This window comes from Lissotriton vulgaris, chromosome 8 (assembly GCF_964263255.1).
Source record: "Lissotriton vulgaris chromosome 8, aLisVul1.2, whole genome shotgun sequence".
NCBI lineage: Eukaryota > Metazoa > Chordata > Amphibia > Caudata > Salamandridae > Lissotriton > Lissotriton vulgaris.
The window spans coordinates 1,048,240,981-1,048,263,385 of NC_141696.1; positions in this window are offsets into that span (position 1 = coordinate 1,048,240,981).

The following is a 22,405-nucleotide window of genomic DNA, read 5'->3' on the forward strand; positions in this document are numbered from 1 at the left end:
TGGGTCAGGGTGTGTGCTGGATGGCATAGAAGGTAGGTGGGTGGGTCAGGGTGTGTGCTGGGAACTGATAGTCGAGATGGGGGTGCCGGAAGGATCGTGGGGGCTGAGAGTAGGATCGGAGATGGGATTGGGAGCGGCCACGTTGTGGGGAAGGGGGATTATACCTGTTCATTACGAATGTTCAGAGTAAAGCTAGTAGGGAGACATTGTTTCATATATGAGGTAGTATTCTGTGCATCGCACATGTTCAGAATATAGTTAAAAGTAGAGTGATACCAGACATGAATCAAAAATTAGAATCATAGAATCGAAAATGTCATTAGTTAGCAACCAACATATATGAGGTAGCAGTCTGTGCATTACAAATGTTCAGTATATGTAATGTTCATATATGAGGTAGCAATCTGTGCATTACAAATGTTCAGAATATAGGTAGAAATATATACTGCAATAATAGGCAGAGATTCTTTCATAAATGAAGTAGCAATCAGAATATATACTGCAATAATAGGCAGAGATTCTTACAAAAGTGAGGTAGCAATCAGAATCAGTGCATTACAGAAGTTTAAAATACAGGTATCGGGATAGTGCTTTCATATATGGGGTAGCAATCTGCATTACAAATATTCAAAATCTAGGTAGAATTATAATACTGTAACAATGGGCAGACATTCTTTCATGTATGCGGTAGCAGTTAGAATCAGTGCATTACAGTAGTTTAACATACAGGTAGAGGAATAGTACTGCACTAATCAGCAAAACATCCTTTCACAAGATGTAGTAAATACCTAACTGGGCACAGTAGATAGTTGAGATTAGTCTAAAAAGCTAGGTTCTTAGTGTCTGTTCAGCTAATGAAAATGAAAATGATGCCCGCCCGAGAGAGACTAGTTACAAATGGCCGCCGCAAAGCTGGGTTAGAGACAGTAGTCCTCTGTTACCTTCCCCTTCGTGAGAGCAGTGGAGGTGGGGAAATTAGTCCTCTGTCTGTTGCTGTTACTACGAGCCGGGGGAAGGAATTTCACTTCCTCTCTAAACCAGCAGTGCTCCAGCTTGCTGGGTGGAATGCTTATCTCTGTGTGGGGAGTTAATCTGCGGAGCCTCGTGGACAGAGGTACCGGTGGGGATTTATTAGTACAGTTTTATGGCTCCAGCCATTTTGAACAAAGGTGGTATTTTAAGGTTTGCAGGCGGGAAGGAGAAAATAAATAAATACCTTAAGTCTCTGTGTCCCTTTTGAGTCTGCCATCAGTATTTTTCCGGAGCATTGAATTAAACCATAACGTGTCTCAGACTCTTCCGAATGCCAAAGTGTGAAAATAGTGTGTAATTAATCCCCCAATGCTTAGATCATGGCTCCAGGTCTTGTTAACGAGCGGGCAGTGCAGGTAATTAGCCGGCATCCAGCAGAGCCGAGGGGGGCAGGCTCCGGTCTTCTGTTGCATCTGCTGCTCTTGTTGGTTGTTGGTCACAGTGCTGCCTTCAGTCGCTCCCCTGGGGACCTCCTCCAGTCACGTCTCTCCCCAGAGCCCTTGTTGGTTGTTGGTCACAGTGCTGCCTTCAGTCGCTCCCCTGGGGACCTCCTCCGGTCACGTCTCTCCCCAGAGCCCGTGACCTGTCTCCGGTGTTGCGGTGCGGGGGGTGTGTGTGTGGGGGGGGGGGAATGCCAAGTCCCTTTTGCACACCCGGTGTCCTCCACCGTGGCCTGGACGGGAGGGTGGGAGGGGGCACTTGGCAATCCTCCGGCGTCGTTGTAGGTCGTTTGTTGTTGCGCAGCCGGCTTCACTCAGCCATCATGAAAAACACTCCCGAGTCTCAGCTGCGGTGGAGCGGGCGGGCGGAGCCGGCTCAGCAAGTTCACGGGCAGGCTCACGGAGCTTTAGCCGCCTCTACGAGGGGGTATGGGGGCTACTCTCCTAAGCTCCAGTGCTGCCGAATATGCCTCTTGGTCACCAATGCTTGAGAGCTGAAGTGGGCACTGTTAATTAGGAGAAAAAACATTGCAGGGACTAGTTGCTAGAGGTATACACTCAAAATATCGAGTTATTAATATGGATTTGCATTACTATCGATTAAAAAAATATAGAATGGACACAATATCGACTGGACAGAATATAGACTACAAAAATATCGAATAGGATAGCATTAATATTGAATCAAAAATATAGAAAGGACATAATATCGAATGGACAGAATATAGTCAACAAAAATATAGAATGGACAGAAAATAGACTACAAAAAATAGAATGGACAGAATATAGACTACAAAAATACCGAATTTGAGGTAAGTAAATTATTATCAATTTTTAAAGTGTTTTTTATGTTAGTATATGTTTGAAAAGTATATTTATTTTATTATTTATATTAATTAAATATTTTTATGGTATTTAATTTTTGCGTAATATAATTCTGTAGCAGGTTGTGGGTTTATAGGGGAATAGGGTGGGAAGTAATTTAATTATAATTGATTAAATATGTTACTTTATTTATTGGTATTTATTTTGAATTAGATGTTAATTAATTATTAATTGTTAATTCATTAAAATATAATTGGTAATTCATTTTAATTAATTGATTAATTGATAAATATGTTAATTTTAGTAATTTATTTTCTGTAGCCGGTTTTGGGTTTATAGGGGAATACGGTGGGATAGTTACTTAATTATTAACAATTTGATATGTGTTTATTTATTTGTATTTATTTTGAATTCATTAAAAAATAATTATGCATTTGTAATTAATTAAAATATAATGGGTAATTAATTGTAATTATTTTATTAATTGATAATTAAGTTAATTTTATTATTTATTTTCTGTAGTGGGTTGTGGGTTTATAGTGGAATAGGGTGGCAAGTAATTTAATTGTAAGTAATTAAATTGTAAGTTTTTTTATCTAATTTTTAATTATTTTTTAACTGTTAATTAATTTACTGTTAATTGGTTAATACGTTGTATTAGTAGGTAAATATTTTTAATAATTATTGATGATGTATTTTTAATTGATTAATTAATATATTATATAAAAGTGTTAAATATTTTAATTATTTGTCATTGGTATTAATATTTATTTTATTTTTATTTATATTTGAAGTATTTACTTTCCCTACTGTTGCACTCACTGGAGTGGGAATAGACATTTTTATCCTCCTGCTATCCAATGCTTTCCCTATTGTTGCACTCACTGGAGTGGGAATAGTAATTGTTACCCCTACGCTATCCAACACTTTCCCTACTGTTGCACTCTTTGGAGTGGGAATAGTAATTTTTACCCCTACGCTATCCAATGCTTTTCCTACTGTTGCACTCACTGGAGTGGGAATAGTAATTTTTACCCCTAAGCTATCCTACACTTTCCCTACCGTTGCACACTCTGGAGTGGGAATAGTAATTTTTACCTCTACGCTATCCAACGCTTTCCCTACTGTTGCACTCTCTGGAGTGGGAATAGTAATTTATACCTTCCTGGTATCCAATGCTTTCCCTACTGTTGCACTCTCTGGATTGGGAATAGTAATTTTTACCCCTACGCTATCCAACGCTTTCCCTACTGTTGCACTCATTGGAGTGGGAATAGTAATTTTTAACCCTACGCTATCCAACGCTTTCCCTACTGTTGCACTCACCGGAGTGGGAATAGTAATTTTTACCCTACTCTATCCAACGCTTTCCCTACTGTTGCACTTTCTGGAGTGGGAATAGTAATTTTTACCCTTCTGCTATCCAACGCTTTCCCTACTGTTGCACTCTCTGGAGTGGGAATAGTAATTTTTAACCCTACCCTATCCAACGCTTTCCCTTATGTTGCACTCTCTGGAGTGGGAATAGTAATTTTTACCTCTACGCTACCCAACGCTTTCCCTACTGTTGCACTCTTTGGAGTGGAAATAGTAATTTTTACCTTCCCGGTATCCAATGCTTTCCCTACTGTTGCACTCACTGAAGTGGGAATAGTAAATGTTATGCCTACGCTATCCAATGTTTTCCCTACTGTTGCACTCACTGGAGTTGGAATAGTAATTTTTACCCCTACGCTATCCAACGCTTTCCCTACTGTTGCACTTTCTGGAGTGGGAATAGTAATTTTTACCATTCTGCTATCCAACGCTTTCCCTATTGTTGCACTCACTGGAGTGGGAAGAGTAATTTTTACCCCTACGCTATCCAACGCTTTCCCTACTGTTGCACTCACTGGCGTGGGAATAGTAATTTTTACCCATACGCTATCCAACGCTTTCCCTACTGTTGCACTCTCTGGAGTGGGAATAGTAATTTTTACCTCTACGCTATCAAACGCTTTCCCTACTGTTGCAATCCTTGGAGTGTGAATAGTAATTTTTACCTTCCCGATATCCAATGCTTTCCCTACTGTTGCACTCACTGGAGTGGGAATAGTAAATGTTATGCCTATGCTATCCAACGTTTTCCCTACTGTTGCACTCACTGGAGTTGGAATAGTAATTTTTCCCCCTCGCTATCCAACGCTTTCCCTACTGTTGCACTTTCTGGAGTGGGAATGGGGATTTTTACCCTTCCGCTATCCAACGCTTTCCCTACTGTTGCACTCACTGGAGTGGAAATATAAATGTTTACCCCCACGCTATCTAATGCTTTCCCTACTGTTGCACTCACTGGAGTGGGAATAGTAATTTTTAACCCTACGCTATCCAACGCTTTCCCTACTTTTGCACTCTCTGGAGTGGGAATAGTAATTTTTACCCCTACGCTATCCAACGCTTTCCTTACTATTGCACTCACTGGAGTGGGAATAGTAATTTTTACCCATACGCTATCCAACGCTTTCCCTACTGTTGCACTCCCTGGAGTGGGAATAGTAATTTTTACCCTCCCGCTATCCAACGCTTTCCCTACTATTGCACTCACTGGAGTGGGAATAGTAATTTTTACTGCTATGCTTTCCAATGTTTTTTCTACTGTTGCACTCACTGGAGTGGTAATAGTAAATTTCACCCTCTTGCTATCCTATGGTAAATATATTGCATATTTTTTATTAATACTATGTTATATATATATATATATATATATATATATATATATATATATATATATATATATATATATATATATATATATATATGTATTAAAAAATTTTTTTAATTATATTAATTATTAATTTTAATGGTTTTTAAGTATTTTAAGTATGTTTAAGTTAGTTATATTTATTATTTCAATAATTTTAAATTACTTTTAACTATTTTAAAAAATCAACATTTTGACTATCTATATTTTTTCAACTATATTTTTGATTCGCTATTTTTGTACTTACCTGTTTGGAGATAGGATGTCGATATTTTGGCATTCTATTTTTTTTACTCGATATTTTTGTAGTTCTATATTTTTGCCATTGATATTGTTTCAGTGATCCGTTGCTAGAACCAGGATGAGGAACCAAGATTAGCTAGTTTCTCTACTGAACGGAGGGCCTGCATCCAGGAAGTCAAGACAACTTGCCCTAAACCTGGAGCACTATTCTTCCACATGGCTGCCAAGACAAGTGAACCCTGTGTGAAGGAGGGAGCAAGGCCCAGTAGGTATTCTGGAAAGTTTATCCCAGTGAACATAGTTTGAGATGCCCAGTCTGGTCAACACTATTAGAGGAGTGTGGGCTGCCTGCTCAGACATACTAAAGTAGGAGACCTCCTTGTCACCAGAAAGGGGACCACCAAGAACTATGAGCCGTCACCTTTGTGAGTGTCAAAGTCAGTGACTCTTGTGTGAAGAGGAAGGAGGAGATATTTAAGTGTGGGTCGTCACCCGTATAAGTGCCACATTTTGCAACACTTGTGTGAACAGAAGGCTACTACCATAAAGTGTAGGCCATCACCAGGAAGGGGGGCACAGTGAATACAAGGCTGTCATCCATGGACTGGCTGTGATCCCTTCCTGGTCACATGGGGACCATTGTGAGTCAGGACTGTTCTTATGGTTCATAATACAGAAGAAGCAAGGAGGAACACTTACACATTTCCGCAGGAGACTGGCCACAGCATTTGAGACCAATGCTAGCAGTCCAAGGATTATGGAGGCTGGCATGTCATCAGGAAACAACAACGAGAGTTCAAGGGCCCACAGAGTTTGGAGAATGTAGATCACAAAAGAAAGTTCAAGTACTCCCGGGATTGCAGGCTGTCATTGGGTTGAGTAGGACTGTTCCATGCAATTGGGCCTGCGGGGGGACTTTTACAAACTTGGAGGCATATTTATGAAAAATTCTTGCATGTAGCACACAGGAAGCTTCCAGCTTTCTGAGCTGTGCTGAGTGACTGGAAAAAGGAAGCAACGCACCATATTTAACATTATGCAGTGTATTCCTGTCTTTTCCTCTGCACTGTTGCAAACAGTGCTGCCCAGCTCCAGCACAGGCATCTTTGCACCATGGTCCTATGGGCCTATAACTCCCCAGAAAGGGGTCCTGATGAATCAATTTCACAATATACAAAATAATTTGTGGTGTTGGTATCCTTTGTCAAATCAGAGGAATGTGTTTTTCAGTTACCTTGCTTTTAGGGCTAAATGTTGTCATTCACTTCTTATCTAATTTGGGATTTGATTTTACGGAGTGAATGGTATTGAAGACAATCTTCTAAAATCATATTACTCTGAGGTTGAGAGGCATATCAAAGACGGTGAGAGGAGTTCTGAAACTGGAAAAGAAAACGTGTGAATAAATTCCCAGGGAGGAAAAAATATATGGTGATAAAATACTCATTTCACCCTCCTTCTCCAGTTTACGACATACCTGTCGCGTCGTCCCCACAAGGATGAGGCAGACTCCAATGCTTGTTTCAAGGAGCTTTATTCATATTGACCCTGCCTCTATCAGTCCCTGCTCTAACTGCCCCCTATCCTGTGATCCCCAGCTCCTCCTGTTCCTGTCCCTCCCACTACTCCACCCACCAACCACTAGACTGCTACTTGCTTCATTACATCTCCCCCTTTCTTAACAAAACAGAAATAAATCATGGAGTATTTACAGTTCCTCAATCAGCCGCACAGGTCTGCCGATGGTTCGTCGGGTTCTGAGAGGTGCATTCGCATTCTCATTCTCAGACTCAGCCCGATAATCAAGAGTCAGTAATGCAGGGCTGGTGATTGTCTTTTCTTTGTTTGAGGTGTCAATCAATCAATCAATCACGTCATTTGTATAGCGCACTACTCACCCGGGCGGGTCTGAAGGCGCTGGGGGAGGGGAAAGTTACTGCTCAAACAGCCAGGTCTTGAGCTGCTTCCTGAAGGCGAAATGGTCTTGGGTTCGCCGAAGGTGGGTGGGGAGGGAGTTCCATGTCTTGGCTGCCAGGTAGGAGAAGGATCTTCCTCCGGCGGTGGCTCTGCGGATGCGTGGTACGGTAGCGAGTGCATGGCCGGTCGATCGTAGCTGGCGGGTGGGCGTGTAGAAGGTCATGCGGCCGTTGAGGTACTTGGGGCCCAGGTCGTGCAGAGCCTTGTGTGCGTGGGTGAGGAGTCTGAACGTGATTCTCTTGCTGACGGGGAGCCAGTGCAGGTCTCTCAGGTGTCCGGTGATGTGGCTGTGTCAGGGGATGTCGAGGATGAGTCGGGCGGAGGCGTTCTGGATGCGTTGGAGTCTTTTTTGAAGTTTCGCTGTGGTTCCGGCATAGAGGGTGTTCCCGTAGTCCAGTCGGCTGGTGACGAGTGCCTGGGTGACGGTCTTCCTGGTTTCAGTGGGGATCCATCTGAAGATCTTGCGGAGCATGCGCAGGGTGTTGTAGCACGAGGATGAGACGGCGTAGACTTGTCTGGTCATTGACAGGGAGGAGTCCAGGATGAAGCCCAGGTTGCGTGCGTGGTCCGTCGGTTTGGGAGCGGTGCCCAGGGCCAGGAGCCACCAGGTGTCGTCCCAGGCGGAGGGTGATGATCCCAGGATGAGGACTTCCGTCTTGTCCGAGTTCAGGTTAAGGCGGCTGTTCCTCATCCAGTCGGCGACGTTTTTCATCCCTTCGTGTAGGTTGGCTCTGGCGGTGGTTGGGTCGCTGGTGAGGGAGAGGATGAGCTGGGTGTCGTCGGCGTAGGAGATGATTTTGAGGTTGTGCTGGCGTGCGATGGCTGCCAGGGGGCTCATGTAGACGTTGAAGAGTGTTGGGCTGAGTGAAGATCCTTGTGGTACGCCGCAGATGACTTCGGTGGCCTCGGATCTGAACGGAGGGAGGCGGACTCTCTGGGTTCTTCCGGTGAGGAACGAGATGATCCATTCCAGCGCTTTTCTCGAATTCCGATGTTGCTGAGGAGCTTCACTTGAGTTCGGTGGCAGACGGAGTCGAATGCCGCAGAGAGGTCCAGGAGGATGAGGGCTGCTGTTTCCCCGTTGTCGATCACGGTTCTGATGTTGTCGGTGGCAGCGATCAGGGCGGTCTCGGTGCTGTGGTTGGCCCAAAACCCGGACTGCGAGGGGTCGAGGGATCCGTTCGTCTCGAGGAAGGCGGCCAGCTGTTTGTTGACGGTCTTCTCAATGACTTTGGCCGGAAAAGGAAGGAGCGAGATGGGACGGTAGTTCTTGAGGTCGGTGGGGTCCGCCATTGGTTTCTTCAGGAGGGCGGTCAGCTCGGCGTGCTTCTAGCTCTCCGGGAAGGTGGCTGTGTGGAAGGAGGAGTTGATGGTGTCTCAGAGATGAGGTGCGATGGTGGCGTCGGCCTTTGTTGAGGTGTCAAGGGCATATTTGACAGCTGGGGTGCACGTTTGGAAATGGGAAACATTACGTGTGATTCTCTTATTTTCAGAATCTGCGGTTATCATAGTTCCCTTTTGCTGAGTGACCACCAAGGGTTCAGCACGATACCAGCAGTCTGTTTTCTTTTGTTGCTTCTGTTTGACTAGAACCCAGTCCCCTTTTTGGATGGACGGGGATTTGGCTCTCCACCTAGCGTCAGCATAGGACTTCATCTTTTCCTTATTCCTGCGATCTTTGTCAGCAATGTTCTCATGTTCATTGTTGTTGGATAGGGATTGTAAGGTGTCTTCCCAAGTGGGTATTCTGGTCCAGATGGTCCACCCCAGCATGAGAGTGGCAGGGCATTTTCCAGTTGTCGCATGTGGAGTTGTCCGATAGGCCCTCAAGACTTCCTTCAAGGCAACTTGCGGATCTTTCTTGTCCAGGGAGGTTTGCTGCAGTGTCTTTTTCAGAGTGGCCATAAAATGTTCCAACATTCTGTTAGCCTTTTGGCCAGAGGGGAGTGATCTCATGACGTTTAAAATTAAGGTGTTTGGCAAACTCCCCGAACTCTTGACCATTGAAGGGTGGCCCATTGTCTGTCTTGACCTCTTTCGGAATACCCCAGGTGGCAAACACTTCGTCCAGGACGGCAATGGTACTGGTGGCCTTAGTGGACGAGACAAACTGGCAAAGGGAAATCTTGAGTGTTTGTCCAGGAGGACTAGAATATATTTCCCTGATTGAAGGGGTCCAAAGAAATCCAGGGCAATTTCCTGCCAAACGCCATTTGGTAAGGTAGACATTTGAAGGGGGGCAGGAGGCTCTCCTTGATTCACCAGTTGACATTGAGGGCAGTCCTTAAGGGTTAGTTCAACCATCTGATCTAGTAGCAGGAAACACACTCTCTCTCATAGCACTCTCTTGGTGGCTACCATCCCACGATGACCCTCGTGAGCCAAACTGATCACGCCTTGGCGAAGGTGCATTGGGATGACTATCCTTTGGTCTCGGATTATGAGGCCCTCTGTTGTGACTGATCGTTCATCTCTCACATGTTTGAATGTATTCAGTTTTTGTCTTTCACTGGGATCTCAGTTCTCATCATCATTGGAAAGTATTCGTTTGTAATCGGAGTTTCACTTGTTGCAGGATATTGTCCTGAGCGGTGGCCTCATAGATGGCTTCCAGTGGGGCAGCCGGTGGTCTGGCTTGGTCGACCACAAAATGAATATATTCCTCCACTAGAGATGGTCCTGATGCACGTGAAGTTCTGGGGTGTCTCGACATATAGTCAGCAGGATTGGCAGACTTCCAGGGTTTGTGTATGATGGTGTAAGTGTACTCCTGCAGCCGTAGGCCCCAGCGTTCTATCCGAGGAGGCATCTTGGCTCTTGGGTTGCCAAATATGGTGACTAACGCCTGGGGGTCTGTGACTAATGTAAAATGCTTGCCATACACAAAAATATGAAAAGGTTTGCAAGCCCAGACAACAGCGAGACTCTCCTTCTCTGGCTTAGAGTAAGCCTTTTCAGTGTCAGTTAAACTCCTGCTGGCATATGCGACAATGTGTCTCTGATCGGTGTCATGATCAAACTGGGCAAGGATGGCCCCTAGGCTAACCGGGCTGGCATCAACTGTGATTTCCGTTTTCCTTTTAGGATTGAAGTAGGCAAGATTGTCTGCTGATTCAATGGCCCTTTTGATCTCCTGAAAGGCTTGCTCGCATTGTGGTGTCCACTTGAATGACTGTCCTTGCTTGGTGAGGTTACGCAGCAGATAGCGGATGGTGGCGTAGTCTTTTATATACCTGGCACAATAACTCCCCATTCCTAGGAAAGATCTTATGTCACCAACATCCTGCGGGCTTTTTGTGTCATTCAGAGCTGCTACTTTTTCAGGGTCCGGCTTCATCCCTGCTCCAGAAAATATGTGTCCAAAGAATTTCAAAGTGGACTTGTGAAATTCACACTTCTCTTTGTTCAGTGTGAGGTTTGCTTCGAGTAAAGCGTGGCAGACTCTGTCCAATGCTGTGTCGTGTTCCTGGACAGTTGCACCATATAACAAGATGTTGTCACTATAGTTTAGTGCATTAGGGATGTGGTGGATTATCATCCTTATGGATTCTTGAAAAATCTCTGCTGCAGAGGATACTCCGAAACTGAGCCGTTTATATCTGAAAAGTCCAAGGTGAGTGGCAAACGTGGTGATATATCGTGACCTTTCTTGCATCTCAAGCTGATGGTATCCCTTATTCAGATCTAATTTAGAGAAGACTTGAGCTCCACTGAGAGACGCAATCATATCACTCAAATGCGGTCCAGGATGACGCTCTCACTCAATGGCCGTATTTGTGACCCTCATGTCGACGCAGAGGTGCACTTTTCCAGGGTTACCCTTTTTTGGCACAATCACCACTGGTGAAACCCATGGGGTAGGACCTTCCGTTTGCTCGATGATATCAGCTTGTAGTAGCTCTTGTAGTTCATCCTCCACAGCCTTGTGGAGGTGGAATGGGACCCGTCTGTGATGTTGAGCGACGGGTGTCGCCTTTTCATTTATGTGTAGGCGTACCTGACATTGTGTCATTTTTCCAAGTCCAGTGAACAACTTGGGAAATTTGTGGATGATATCTGGGTCATCGTGTACTCGATATAGAATCTCTACCAGCCGAAGAGAGAGAGTGGTTGCGAACTTTCCTAAACACGGAAGTGGTTTTCTAGACATCCAGGTTTACACTTAGACGTGTGCAGGGCTTAATGGTGGGGTTGGCTTCATTCTCCGGTATTCAGTCACTGGGATGTAGTTTAGGGAAGCGCCACTGTAGAGCACAAACTTTGTCGCGTGATTCCCTACGCGAATGTCCAATCGTGGGGATTTCTTGAGCTGATCTGGGTCAGCCACCATGCAAATGTACTTGTCACTGTCCTGTGACACAGGTGACGCCAACCTCGATTCTTGTGACTGTGACCGCCTCAGCCACTGTGATTTGTGAGACTCTCGGCGCGACTGGGAGGATCCGGAGGATGAGCCTTGGCGGTCTCAAACTGCTTTGGCATGATGTCGCACAGTTGTTGGGCGAGACGATCTCGTCTGATCTTTCTGTCTGTCCTTCCTATATTCCGCGCAGACATTTTCAAAATGATTGTCTCTCCCACACTTCCGGCATTGCTGCCCAAGCGCTGGACAGTCATCTGTGTGAGGAAAGTCGTATCCGCACCGGTAACATTTGAGAGGATGCTCCCGTTTCTTGTCCCTTCTACCAGAGTCATAACGTTTGTGACCTGTATATTTGTGATGAGATTTAGGTCTTGACGTCCTCCGCCTATCACAAGAGTGTCTGCGAGTGGTACGTGCTTTAAGCCGGAATGCCTGTTCGCGCTTTTCCACGCGTCCCGCCTCCATCTTCTTAGCATCTTCTTAGCATGTTCCTCCGCCTGATCGTGAGCCCTGGTCATTTCTTCGATCTCATCTAACGTGTGACTTATTCTTAGGAGGCTTCTTTGGAGGGACTCTGATTGGCATCCCTCTATGATACGTAGTCTGAGGGCATCTTCCGTGGAGAAGTTGTCAAAATCACAATATCCCTGACAGGGGATAGGAGCAGGCACCTGACTTCAAGATGGCCGCCGCTTTTGAAATCTTGTTTTCGATAATTTCGGCTCTACATTACATCCAGCTCTTCTTCATGCCGGCGATCACTCACCACGCTGGATCTCAGCATCGGCACTCTCACGAAGGCCAGGACCGCTGCACCTCCTCGCCGGCAAGACTCTCAGGTGCAGGTAGGATCGGGGTGGGCTCCCGATATCGGTACATTTGCGTCTACGCTGTCCTCAGCTGGGGTGGGCACCCAGGCTGTAGCGCACAACAGCGCTTGCAGGGCCACGCTCCACACAACCTCCAGGTCGCGGAGCCTCAGTTCAGGGACGCGCTGCTGGTAGCTTCACTACAGTCACGGCCCGCTCTCGAAGGGGTGGGGAGGGCACGCTCGTCGCGACGGCGACTCTAATTGTGCCCCACACAGGAACCAGGTCAACAGCTCAGGGATTAGCGCATTTGCACAGCGCAATCATTCCACCCTCGTCGCCAGTTGTCAAGTCGTCCCCACAAGGATGAGGCAGACTCCAATGCTTGTTTCAAGGAGCTTTATTCATACTGACCCTGCCTCTATCAGTCCCTGCTCTAACTGCCCCCTATCCTGTGATCCTCCTGTTCCTGTCCCTCCCACGACTCCACCCACCAACCACTAGACTGCTACTTGCTTCGTTACAATACGTTTATCATTGTAAATGATCTGTTTTCACAAAGATTATCTATTTTATTCAATAAAAGGTCTCAAGATACCTACAGCTGGAATGAGGTAAAATTGTCGACATTTGGAGAGGTGCACTGGACAGTTGTCATTGATTAGCAACATCATTATAAAACCACAGTTGTGGATGGTAATCTGTCAATACTTATGGTTAAAGAATTAGAAGGGTATGAAAAACAAGATGATCTGTATTGACAGCACATATAGGTACAAACATAATAATGACACTTGCCCAGAATATGTCACAACAAATGTTTAAGCACAAGGACTAAGGCATCTCATTTTCAGAGGCAACCACTACACAGAAATGCCTGGAATTAATTGTTTGCAATATGGCTTGACTGTAAACCTAAATTTACTACCAGCCAATTCTCTTGCTCTTCTGGTGTGATTTTAAGTAGCTTTACCGCATTCAATGCCGAACTGTTTATTGCATGAAAATAACCACGCCACTATTGCTAGACTGATCCTTACCAGAAATTACTGCAGAACAGGTTGTGCTGAGAGTGAACAAACTAAAAACTCAATCAAGAAATAGCCAAACATATTTCTCAGGGTGAGGTGTACTTGAAACTCTGTTTGCAATGGAAACACATGCTATGTTTCAGGATACAAAAAATAAAATATCATCCAATTTTCCTGGAGAGTGATCATTTGTAATTTAAAGTACAATGTTCTATTAGCAGTTATTTGTTCGTGTGCAACATAATAATGAAAGATGTTTCAAAATAGTATCACACAATGCATTTCCAAGTTCACACAAACATTTACTTAACTAAAGGTTTCTTTTACGTTAGTCGAGCTAATTGTTTGAGGTGTGGACCCCCAGCTCATCCCAGAGAACAGAATTGCCCTCATTAAAAGTTCTTCTAATACAATTCCTAGTCATTTCTTCCCCCATGCCCTCACAACATAGTTTCAAGTGAGTTCTTGACAATGCATGGCGTTGTGTGGAAACGCCCTTCCGGTGGGGCAGGATTCACCCTGCCCCTGTTAGAAAGTCTGATACAAGCATGTTCAACCACATGTTCCTGCAATGGATAAAACTGCATAGAATGTCAGGAAAAACTAAACCAATTATAAAAAATGAACTTTAGGAAATTAAAAAACCCTCCCTAGCTTACATTTTTTAAACTTAAACTGTATTATTCTTTCTAATATTTAGGTGTATAGGTATGTACAGTAGACCAAAATGAAATTGCCTCTAAATGTGTATAATTTCATAGTATTTAATTTACTCCAATTTACTTTGGTTACTAATGTAAACAGCACAGATGGATAAAATAACCACTACACAAAAATCATCTTCTTTTGAAGTATTGGCTGTCTCCCTGCTAGAGGGATAGAAACTGTGATATATCTGAAATACAAGTTCTTCTATGTGGTACATATTATGTGCTTATATGGAGAGAGCACAGCAAAGGGACACCCCATGTAGCAGAAGTGTGCAGGTGTTGCTTGCAAACATTGCTATTCAAGTTTTATGTTTTTTTGTGTAGGTGCCAGAGAGGGGTTGTAAAGATGTCAAATCTATTCAGTTTGTATATCAACAGCACCATTGCAGACCAACCCATCAGGTGAATCCAGTGAAACCATGTTGCTAGCCAAGGACTGTCATGTGTTTATATGTACATTACAAACAACCGTCAGTACTGCCAAATCTTTGGAGGTGGTGATGCATTAAGGAAAATAATTGAACAAGTGCTTGCTGTTTCCTCCTTTCCTCGCAACAGAGATTTTTGGGCTGTAAATGTCTTGGAATTAAAAAGAGTTGTGTTGTATATTGTACCTGGGAACTGCATTTTACATTGCAGTACTGAATGAGCACTTGCGGGTGCTTTAACACTTGGTTACGGTGGAGCGTGTAAAAGCTTCCCTGAAAGCGTTTTATTACAAAGCAGGAAGTTTGGGTGACTAATGGACCAGAATTATGGTTTCATGCAAACATTGCTCAATTATTATTGGTTGACAGCTCTGTTGGAAATATGTTACAAGATGTGGCACAGAAACTATCATCCTTCATAAAAGGAGAGGAAAATAGGAATTGTCTCCACAGCTTTGAACGTTTCCATTTCTAGCTAAAAAAAAATTAAATACTCCTTAAATCAGGAATTCATACAAATGGGAACATCTCTTACATTGGCAGGAAAAGCTTGTCAATGTAGTAACATACTGCTCTATCAACATGATAGAATAGTCTGAGGTGAGGAGATGGCTGCGGAGTTCCACGCCGCGTAGCCACAGGTGATCTGAGCCCCGCCCCGCCCCCAGCAATGGTGGAATGTGCCTGGCATGCGATCAGGAGGCTGGGGTTCTCGCTCCTCTGATCCTCTGACCCTGCTGAAGGTTTTCACGGCTGAGCTGGACCGAGCAGCAAGCATAGCAGAGCAAAACGGAGCATTCTTTATTCATCCGGCAGCATGTTGTTTCTCTCTGAGACTAGTCTGCACTCAGAGGCGCTCGATGGATAACACCGTCATGCTTTCCCCATTTTCCCTGCTTTCCCTGCCAGGTGTTGACGGAGCCTGCTGGAGGTAAGGAGAGTGGGGCAAGAGAGGCCACAGCGGCACTTTGATGTTTTGAGCGCTGCTTTCCTTCTATTTGCAGCTGTGTTATGCCGAGGTCTGGGCATAGGTGGTGAACTGACCTGTCCGTCCTGTATGCCCTGCATGCCCTGCCATAACTGGCCACAGGAAATTGAATAAACTCTGGCCCTTGCCCCTTAGCCTCGCAGGTGCCTCTCCCTCCGCACTTTTTCAATCTGCAACACGCTGGCTTCACGCTGTCTGCGGGGGAAAAATGAACCCCTGCTGACTGTTCACAGTAGTAAATACTTCTGTATTTTGTGTATCCTGCAGCCAGTTATAACCTGCAATAGGATCCTCGCAGTCTGCTACTTGTTGGAATCACGTTGGTTTCAACATCACGCTGTACTTGGGGAGAAGCTGTGTATGGTGACTCTTTTTTTTAGCTTTATGCCTCATCGGAAGAAACTGTTTAAATAAAAGAGGCCCTGGATAAGCCAAGATATGGGGTTTAAATAAGCACATATCATACAGAGAATGCACTGTAGAGCAAACTATGGTAATAAATACACATATGTTTAAGTTATTATATACAGTATAGATATTGATTTGTAATCCGATCTTCATTATTGGATTATGATTTTCCCATAGAGCGGGGCCTCTTTGACTAGAGCTGGTTGCCAGTTGAGGTGAGGTCCTCGTGTTGAATTGGTAAGCAATTTTTCCTTTCCTACCACTGTACTTTTCTTGAGCAAATGAATATTGTAAAAAGATTGAAAAACAAGATGTATTTTTACTAGTGGTATCCTCACTTTTTTCCAGATGTCGTATACATCAAGTCAGAATACGGATCACACATGGTAAAACAGTGTCTAGCTAATATGTATAAAACTTTATAAATTGCAGTGACAAAGTCTTTGTACATAACAGTCCTGAAGAAAGCTAGGGAGAGTTATCCCGTAAAGCTGAAACATGTCGACCAGATAAGCAGTGAATTTTTATAACTGCTTCTTTATTTTCCTCTCACTATTTTTAAGTAGGAATCCAATTTAGAGATGAGAATTAAGAGGAACATTATTACTCCATGTCACCATTGTATATCCTATTTTAATACACTCACTTTTTTGTTTTTGCACTGCACTGATTAGAAAAGGAAATCCTTTCATCTACACTCTTTTTCCTCCAGTAAGAAATCCAACAATAGGATACAACTCATTTAAAACTGTTCGTCTCCTGGATGAAGAAAGGACGAGTAAGAATGGCTTGGAATCCCAGATGATTACACTGGGTGCTTTATGTGTAATGATGGGATACCAATTATACTGAAGTGGATCTCTTTTTCCTTAAGTCACTCTCGAAAATGACTGTCTATTACATCTTGATGTAGTCCATTTACGCCTTTCTTTATGCACTCAAGAATTCATTAGACCACAGAATATTTATTTGTTGATAAATAGGAGAAGGGGGATTTAATCTGTGTGAATCTTTAAATTGTCCCTCAAACACTCCATTTAGTGTTTTTGAGCTAGATGTTTCTCAAATTAGCGAAAAACATTAGTTAGCCAATTATCTTTTAGAAGATGCATCTGGCAGGAAACCGGGGGCTTGGAAAAAGCGCTTAGCCTCTCTTAGGGCCCTAGATCTTGGGCAGAAGGCTATAAAAAAATGGATAGATTGTGGAGACCTTGAAATTTCTTTCAACTTGTGGTAAACTATTAATAATCTTAATTTTAGCACGCTGAGAGGTGCGAATTGGCATAGGATGCTTTTTTTAGTAAATGGCAACTTTATCGAACCCCATTCTCTCTTTCAAAAATGTATGCCAACCACTCCCTGCAATGCTTTCGCTGTATTATTCATCCTACAGCCAATTGGTCGCATAATATATTGCAATGCCCTAGAATGCAGAAGTTTTGGAAGGACATCTTTTGCTATTTGGAAATCGAATGTGGTATTCAATTAGCAGTGAGCAATTTGTTAATTGTTATTGGTTTTGATCTAGACCTCTCCCTTCCTGACTATCTGGTTAAATTTGTATACATTGTGATGGCAGTAGCTAGATCACATTTATCGCAAGGAGGGCATACCGAGTAGATTCCTTCTGTTATGTAATGGGTCCATAAAATGAAAGCAGTTAGAAGAAGTGAACACACTTATGTATTATGTGTGGGAGGTCTCAGGAAGTTTGAAAAAATATGGGTTATGTATTTTGACTGAGATTATGAGGCTAAAAATGTACTGTTTGTATGTTTTGTGTGGATTTGTCCCTGAATTCTTAGTGCTTACTTTATTGTATATGAATTTTTGAAAATATTTTCGTATGCCTAAAGGTAATTCCTTTTATGGATGTATTGGTTTTAATGTACTGCAATTTTTGGACTACAATAAAAAAAAAAGGAATTCATACAAATGGCAAACATCTGTCTATTTCGCAATATCGGCAATAGAGTGCAATAAGAATATGAGCGGAAAAAAAAGAGAATATTTCACATCAATTCTGACATTTTTCCTATTTCAAAAGGGGGCAAAAGACCCATGTAAGCACTGGCAAATCCAGTAGGTCTTGCTGTTGGTGTCCCCGATGCCTCAGCTTCCCAGAAGAAATGTCCCATGCATCCGTGTGGTAAGATACACTCTGCGTTTTGGTGAAAAGGTATGGAATGAATACGAGCTGAGGGGTCTTTGTTGCAGGAGAGGTGGGTTGGTGCAGTAAATAAGGTCTGCTGTTGACAGAGAAACAATATTTTCTGCATACATACGACTAAAAAGAAAGCTTTTAGGGATCTAGGACCAGAAAGTACCAGATGCAGACAGGCAAAATGGTGGTGCTGGTAGATAAAAGTAGTTGCACTGGAAAAGGCAACTACATTCGTAATGCAATCTGAGGCAGACAAGCAGTAACAACAGTCATTCTTGAAGGACACAATGGGTGGAGTGGATAAAGGAGATACTTGCTTGCCAACTTTCAAATGCCACTGCAAGCCCAAACAGACATGGCAAATATATTTGTTTTTCTGTTGTGTTTAAGCATTCCATAGGGCCTTTCGTTATTCTGCAGAAAAAAAATCTGATTCAAATAGAGCTCCATGCCAGCTCAGATATTAAGTTGCCATGCTGGTTGTGTAAAGCAGTGACAGTGGTGTGCTATCTTTTAAATACGTTTCTAGAATAGGGCCATCGGCAACATGATCATAGAGGAAGTAGTGATGAACAATACTTGCACAGTTAAGTCCAGTAAAATGGGGTGGTATAGCAAATGCTCTAATGATTTTATTTGCAGGATGTTGTTTACATTTGATTTTCAGTCTAACCTAACAGGTTGTGTTTTACATCATGCTAGTGAGAGAGACAACATCATCAATCAATTGCCTTTCCCTATCTCGTTTAACTAGCCTCCAAAGCATTTACCCCTTCCATGCTTATGACGAGCTGAGCTCGTCATGAGGCACAGTGGAGCTGTGCTCATGACGAGTTGAGCTCGTCATAACTGCTGCGGCCTGCCCTTGCGCGGCTAATTCCCCGCCTGTGCGGGCGTTCTAAAGGAGTGGGCGGAGTCGTGACGAGTCCAGCTCGTCATGACGCAGCTCCACTGTGCACCATGACGAGCTGGTTAATCACGAGCACTGCAGGGCCACGCTCGGCCCCTCCCCCCGCACCATGGGGGAATTAGCCCCACGTGGAATGGGTTAATTTGTAAAAGAATGGGTGTAGCGGCCCAAAGTTTTGCTAAAAGGCCACTGGTCAGCACTATTCACGGTCTGAATGCTGAACAGTGATAAAGGAGGAACATTTAGCTTAACAATGCAATAGAAAGAGCTGGAAATTTGCCTTAGATATTAATGTGAAAACGCACAGCAGAGTGATACGTGGAAACATTTGTTTTTATTAAATGTGTGCAGAATTAACGTGCAGCTTGTTTTAAAAAATGCCACTCAGACAAATTGTACAAAATGCACAAATCATTCATTCATTTTCAATGGCGTTTGATAGTTTGGCCGTAATGTGACTGTTTTAGATTTTGTTCTAAATATAAAATGTGTTAAGTGTATAAAACCTACTTGTTAATAGAAATATCTAATATGCCTTAAACAACTTGCTTAAATAATGGTTCGAATAAAAAGTGCAAGGACATGCATGCTTGAAAAGCTGACATCAGCTCAGCCTTGTCCTTTAGAAGAAGAGATTGCTTGAAACTTTGAACTAATTCATTTAACATAGAAATGAATGGTGTCTTTCCTTTTGTTAAATAATGAACAGCATGTAACTCTGAACTTGACCTCTTCTTTTTGCATACTTTCTTTCTAGGCATATTTGAGTTTGATTAAAAGCTGGTAAATGTTATCATTTGCACAGAGAACTGTTCATAATTGGCCTATGTTTTATTTTACTGGCTAAGGAAAGCAGAAAGCCCAGGGATTACAGAATACATTGCTCATGTCATGACCTTTTCTTTTAACATTTCAGATTTCTAATGAATGAATTTCCTGCTTAATAATATCTTTTCTTGCATCCGAGCCACTGTTTTTACAAAGATTATTGTATAGGTAAAATACATTTTTGATTTATTAGCAGATTAGGAAATGTAGTTCAATCATGGAAAACAAAGACAAATTAGAAATGTGCCATATGAATTTTCAAATGTGAAGATAAGCCTGTGTGCATGACTGAAGATGTGTGAGAACCAGGGAGAGAAATGTGCCTTCTGGAGAATACTGAATACTTATTGGCTGAAGATGAGGGAACAAGGCAATGTGTATTACAACAATAATATACTGTCTTTTAAAAAGTGTGTTCCTACTACAGGGGAGCTGAGCAGGGAAGGGACAGGAGACAGGAGAAAGGAGAGGATGGGCGTTTGCACTCTATTAGACCCATATTCTATGCTTTACTTCTTGTTATGGGAAATTCTGCAATTATTAATTATTGATTTTGAGCTTCGTGCTTTTTATTCTCACTCTTGTCTTTCACTTTTGAACTCTTAATGGGTTCTGTCTGACACTATTTTTATTTTCGCCCAATTCTTAGAATAGAGATTCTGTCCTTTATGGACTGCACTGAAAGCATTATTTAATTATCATCTTTTCTAACCTTTTATTCTTATCATCATTTTTGTAACCTGATTGATATCTGACTAATGAATAAAGAACCAGAAATAACTAAACTTTTAATTACAAAATAAAACCCTTCAAGACAACTTACAACTCTCATTATTGACAAAAGTTTGGAATTTCATTTAAGATATGCTTGTGATGATGAAAGAGCTCTTTTGATAAAAATACAGTGGCAAAGATCCATCACCTGAGAGTAGAAGTTGGTGCCACATGGGTCCTGATCATGTGACAAATGGTAATTGAAAGGATGCACCATATTTATTTAAATTAGACACAAGGCTGTATAGTCCTGATTGAACCTTATGACTCTTAAATCCACTACTAGAAACTCTTTGCCTTTTCTTCTAATTTTTGCATGTTCCTTTCACCCCTTCCTTCTCTATCACTGTTCTTGTTTCTTTCTCTTCCTATCTCTTCCTTCTTCTTTCTCCCTTTTATGAATGTGTCCCTCTTGCTCATGATCAAAGGATGTTGATGAAAAATAAGTGTTGTTCTCCCCACAAAATCTTTGCTGGTGGACCCTACCTGCAGTCACTCACTCGTATTAGGTACTGCAGTGCAGTCCCATTGATAGTTCCCCTCAAAGATGATGGAGAAGAAGGTGCCAAAGGCATGATGAAGAATTCATGCAGAAACTGTATTGAATCACTGATGGGGCTTGACGTGGTAGGAATGGCCTTGCTTTGTCAGTATCCTAAAGTATACAAAAAAGTGATGGATGGAATGATTGAATTAATCACAGCCACTGGTAATTACTCTGCATCCCAGTTCATCATTCTTTTGCACAACTTGTCACTTTAGTTTGAACCCAGCTATATGCAAATCAGTCTTCACCCTGCTACAGTGGGAACAGTCCAGCCAGAACTGCCAAGCAAGGTCCTTCCTGAAGTCAAACACATGCAACGCAGGGCCAGTTTGCTGCGTTCTGTGGCACAGATCGAAAGAAAAAAAGCCTATGAAGACAGTTTTCTGTGCAGGAAGGTGTCCCTTCCTGCAAATAAAAAAGATACTGCCTACAATGCAGGAGGGTTCTTGTGTGGGCGCTAGCCTGCCAGAAGGCCACCAGTGCAAGGGAAGAGGGCAGAAATGTCCTGTATTGAATAAATCAGGTGTATTCATGCCCTTTCCCTGTGATGCAGCTAATTACAGCAAAGTTACTTGCTGCGCTGCTCTGCATCAATATTTTCATAGCTTTGCCCTACAGTGCGCACAGGACTCACGTCTTGGCATGCCCATACCACTTATGGCGACACACCAATGTATACAAATGGCTTAGATTTATCAAAAACAGATTTATGTTCCTTTTCACCTTTAAGTCTGACAGCACTAAAGCGATTGACATTTCTATCATCCAACTCTTTTAGCTGAAATCGGTAATGTTTCAATGCTCTTAGCTGTTTTAATGGTAATCTTTGATGATGGGTTACCCATGGACAAAAACCTTTGCCTGATAGACGTGTCAATCCAATGACTAATTAATTGATCCCCGCCCAGCTGGTCAGCAACATTCTAAAATTGACAGTCTGTAATTAACCTTATCGACTCAAGCTTTTCTCAAGGTTTAAAAAACTTATGTCTAAGCACCACCAAACTCTAGTCTTTTGACTGTTTCAAAATATTTCTCAAAGCCTTCCTCATCATCCAGTGCAATTCAGGCAGATTTTTTCAGATGGCTCTCCCTTCAAAGTTCAATTAATGACGCCATGCCTATTTTGTCCTTTCTGGTCTGGTGCTCTATTTGCAACTAAATATGTTTGAAACGTGCCAAAACATT